Here is a 5,461-nt window from a genome sequence, read left to right on the forward strand (position 1 = left end):
CCGCCACCTTCCCACGTCGCCGCCACCACCGCCTCTATGCCTGGGCAACAGCAGCTCCCCTCCCCCGACGTCGTCGCGAGCACGAACTCCCCACCCCCCGTGCCCCGGCCAGCTACTTCGTATGACGCCGCCACGCTCTTCTAACGCCGCCAGGCTAGCTACCTGGTCCAAGGGAGGCGCACGTCTCTTTGTCGGATAGCTTCTTCCACGACGTCCGCGAGCTGTTCGACGGTTTGCCCCCAAGATACAAATGGACTCCGCCAACAAGTGGGTTTTCCACAATTCCCCCTGCAACTCCTATGATTCCTCATCCGATGATGAGGAGATGGTGGTTGCTGTGTTGGTTGACGAGGACCACCTTAGTAGGAAGCGGCTGTTGTTCTGGGGCTTAATCCCGGGGCACACTCGGGCATTGAATCGCAACCGAGAGAGCGGTGATTTCCTTCTTTGGAAGGACTACTTTGAGACACCCAACCCGCTCTTCAAACATCACCAATTTCGGTGCCGTTTCCGTATAGCTAGGCATGTTATCAACTGTATTCGGGAGGGGGAGGTCGGATATGATAAGTATTTCAAATGCAAGGAAGATGCCCTTGGAAAGATTGGCTTCTCCTCTTATCATAATGCACTGCAGCTGTCCGAATGCTTGCATCTCATTGATGAGTACGTCCGTATGAGCGAGTCTACGTGTCTAGACTCCATGTACAAGTTCTGCAAGGCTATGATTGCAGTGTTTGTCCCTGAATACTTGAGATAGCCAAATGCTAAAGATATAGCCCGCTTGTTGGCGATGAATGCCAGTAGGGGCTTCCCGGGGATGCTTGATAGCATAGATTGTATGCACTGGGAGTGGAAGAACTGCCCTTCTAGTTGGCAGGGGCAGTATAGGGGCCATGTCAAGGCTTGCACTATCATTCTTGAGGTCGTGGCCTCGCAAGATCTATGGATCTGGCAATCTTTCTTCGGCAAGGCCGGATCGCACAATGATATCAACGTGCTTCAATGCTCGCCCGTGTTTGCAAGGCTTGTCGAAGGCAACTGCCCGCCGGTGAATGTTAACATTAACGGCCACAACTAGAACAAATGCATGTATCTATCCTCAGTGGACTACTATTGTGAAGACAATCTGCAACCCTATAGGAGAGAAGAGCTGGAAATTTGGACAAGAGCAAGCGAGTGGTAGGAAGGATGTCAAGTGTGGCTTGGGTGTTCTTCAATCTCGATGGGGCATCGTTCGGTGCTGCTAGAACTTGGAGCACCAAGAAGTTATGGGAGGTGATGACTGTTTGTGTGATCATGCACAGTATGATCGTAGAGGATGAGCGCCCAGAATGTATCTACGACCAAGGGTTTCAGTTCCAGGCTGAAACTGTTGCGCCTAAGCATGGAGGAGCGGCAACAATTGCACAGTTCACCTAATTTCATCATCAAACGCGTGATTGGGAAATTTATATTCAGCTGCAAGATGAGTTGGTTGAGCATATGTGGGCTCACGTTGTCAACCGATAGATTTATCTTTTTTAAATCTATTTGAGACAATTTAATTTTTGTTTGGCTTGTAAACTATAATATATTTATTTGGCTTGTAAAACTATGTAAAATCTTTGTATTTTGTTTGAATTATGTTTGAAAAACGACGGCAAGCCGGCCGCGTTAGCAAAAATGGGTCCGCGTGTTGGGGGCACTGCCGACCCAAATGAAAAACCGGGCGAACGACAAGCCGGCAACCAACCCAAATGGATAAAAAGTGGACAAAGTACATGTCTGTTTGGGTCGGCGCGTTGGAGTTCCTCTAAGTGTTTCCCAAACCTATATGTGTATAAGCATTTGTTCAATGCTTCCTTTCTTTCAGTGGTGTAATCGATGCTTTCGTATTTGCACATTATTTGACAAAGGGAATATATTAATATCGCAAAGATATTCGTATTTGCACATACATGCCTTGGTTTTAAGGTTCTAATGCTTAGGTGAAATTTTCAGTAATATTTACAATTCTTGTCTTATAAGTCTATATGTAATGGGAAGCAAATGTGAAAGTGAAGTACAATTTCGTACAAAAGATTGATTGATTTCTAAAGCATTCTTTTTTCAGGAATACGCAAAGCTTGCTTATCATTGCATTGATAGGAGAAGTTAGAATGATTATATACGGTTTCTGCAAAATAAGAAAAATAATGATTACAGAAGGTGGTACAACACATGACACGGACGCAGGGGGCATGAAAGTGGTGCCCAAAAAACAGAAAGACACATAAGATGCTCAACCCAAACAAAGAAAAACACGGCTAAACTACCCGACCAGAGAAGCAATCCAACCAACAACTGACAACCAAAAACTCTAAAGCCAGCATCATGGAGGCCGTGAGCAACCATGACAACACCTTCAAGAAGGAGAATGACGCTAAGATGCTATCGTCGTCTGTTCCAGAAAACCGGACCTTGGGTTTCCCCTGATACTCCAAGAGGGGCCCAGAAAACGGCCATGCCAGCACCTCCAAGAAGGGAACGACATTTGCGGGTGTCGCCGCTGCCAGCATAAGGGGCAGGGATTTCACCATGTCCAATTCCAAGCAATACCAAGCCGTCTGAGCATGAATCGAAGAGGAGGTTGAAGGAAATATGCCCTAGAGGCAATAATAAAGTTGTTATTTATATTTTCTTATATCATGATAAATGTTTATTATTCATGCTAGAATTGTATTAATCGGAAACTTAGTACATGTGTGAATACATAGACAAACAGAGTGTCACTAGTATGCCTCTACTTGACTAGCTCGTTGAATCAAAGATGGTTAAGTTTCCTAGCCATAGACACGAGTTGTCATTTGATTAACGGAATCACATCATTAGAGAATGATATGATTGAGTTGACCCATTCTGTTTGCTTAGCACTTGATCGTTTAGTATGTTGTTATTGCTTTCTTCATGACTTATACATGTTCCTATGACTATGAGATTATGCAACTCCCGAATACAGGAGGAACACTTTGTGTGCTACCAAACGTCACAACGTAACTGGGTGATTATAAAGGTGCTCTACAGGTGTCTCCAATGGTGTTTGTTGAGTTGGCATAGATCGAGATTAGAATTTGTCACTCTGATTGTCGGAGAGGTATCTCTCGGCCCTCTCGGTAATGCACATCACTATAAGCCTTGCAAGCAATGTGACTAATGTGTTAGTTGCGGGATGATGCATTACGGAACAAGTAAAGAGACTTGCCGGTAACGAGATTGAACTAGGTATGGAGATACCGACGATCGAATCTCGGGCAAGTAACATACCGATGACAAAGGGAACAACATATGTTGTTATGCGGTTTGACCGATAAAGATCTTCGTAGAATATGTGGGAGCCAATATGAACATCCAGGTTGCACTATTGGTTATTGACCAGAGATGTGTCTTGGTCATGTCTACATAGTTCTCGACCCCATAGGGTCCGCACGCTTAAAGTTCGGTGATGATCCGTATTATGAGTTTATGTGTTTTGATGTACCAAAGGTAGTTTGGAGTCCCGAATGTGATCACGGACATGACGAGGAGTCTCGGAATGGTCGAGACATAAAGATTGATATATTGGACGGCTATATTCGGACCCCTGAAGTGTTCCAGGTGACTTTGGAGAAAACCGGAGTGCCGGAGGGTTACCGGAACCCCCCGGGAAAAGATTGGGCCTACATGGGCCATAGGGAAGAGGGGAGGCAGCCCACAAGGGGCAGCCGCGCCCCTCCCTATAGGGAGTCCAAATTGGACTAGGGAGGGGGGCGCCCCCCCCTTCCTTCTCCTCTTCCTCTCCTTTCCCTCTTTCCCCTTCTCCTCTTAGTTGGACTAGGAAAGGAGGAATCCTACTCCCACTAGGAGGAGGATTCCTCCCCTCCTTGGCAAGCCCTAGGGCCGGCCGGCCTCGCCCTTGCTCCTTTATATATGGGGGCAGGGGGCACCCTAGAACACACAACGGACAACAGTTTCTGCCGTGTGCGGTGCCCTCCTCCACCATAATCCACCTCGGTCATATCGTCGTAGTGCTTAGGCGAAGCCCTGTGCCGATAGCTTCATCATCACCGTCATCAAGCCGTCGTGCTAACGAAGCTCTCCCTCGACACTCAGCTGGATCGAGAGCTCGTGGGATGTCACCGAGCTGAACGTGTGCAGATCGCGGAGGTGCCGTACTTTTGGTACTAGGATCGGTCGGATCGTGAAGACGTACGACTACATCAACCGCGTTGTCATAATGTTTCCGCTTTCGGTCTACGAGGGTACGTAGACAACACTCTCCCTTCTCGTTGCTATGCATCACGATGATAGATCTTGCATGTGCGTAGGATTTTTTTTGAAATTACTTCGTTCCCCAACAATGGCATCCGAGCCAGGTCTATGCGTAGATGTTATATGCACGAGTAAAACACAAATGAGCTGTGGGCGATAATAGTCATACTGCTTACCAACATGTCATACTTTGATTCGGCGGTATTGTTGGATGAAGCGGCCTGGACTGACATTACATGTACGCTTACGCAAGACTGGTTCTACCGACGTGCTTCGCACACAGGTGGCTGGCGGGTGTCAGTTTCTCCAACTTTAGTTGAATCGAGTGTGGCTACGCCCGGTCCTTGTTGAAGGTTAAAACAACACACTTGACGAAAAATCATTGTGGTTTTGATGCGTAGGTAAGAACGGTTCTTGCTCAGCCCGTAGCAGCCATGTAAAACTTGCAACAACAAAGTAGAGGACGTCTAACTTGTTTTTGCAGGGCATGTTGTGATGTGATATGGTCAAGACATGATGCTAAATTTTATTGTATGAGATGATCATGTTTTGTAACAAAGTTATCGGCAACTGGCAGGAGCCATATGGTTGTCGCTTTATTGTATGAAATGCAATCGCCATGTAATTGCTTTACTTTATCACTAAGCGGTAGCGATAGTCGTAGAAGCAATAGTTGGCGAGATGAAAACAATGCTACGATGGAGATCAAGGTGTCGCGTCGGTGACGATGGTGATCATGACGGTGCTTTGGAGATGGAGATCAAAGGCACAAGATGATGATGGCCATATCATATCACTTATATTGATTGCATGTGATGTTTATCCTTTATGCATCTTATTTTGCTTAGTTCGGTGGTAGCATTATAAGATGATCTCTCACTAAATTTCAAGGTACAAGTGTTCTCCCTGAGTATGCACCATTGCGAAAGTTAGTCGTGCCGAGACACCACGTGATGATCGGGTGTGATAAGCTCTACGTTCACATACAACGGGTGCAAGCCAGTTTTGCACACGCAGAATACTCGGGTTAAACTTGACGAGCCTAGCATATGCAGATATGGCCTCGGAACACTGAGACCGAAAGGTCGAACATGAATCATATAGTAGATATGATCAACATAGTGATGTTCACCATTGAAAACTACTCCATCTCACGTGATGATCGGACATGGTTTAGTTGATATGGATCACGTGA

Source organism: Triticum urartu, chromosome 1A, assembly GCF_056163025.1.
Source record: "Triticum urartu cultivar PI428250 chromosome 1A, HENAU_Tu73, whole genome shotgun sequence".
NCBI classification, from domain to species: domain Eukaryota; kingdom Viridiplantae; phylum Streptophyta; class Magnoliopsida; order Poales; family Poaceae; genus Triticum; species Triticum urartu.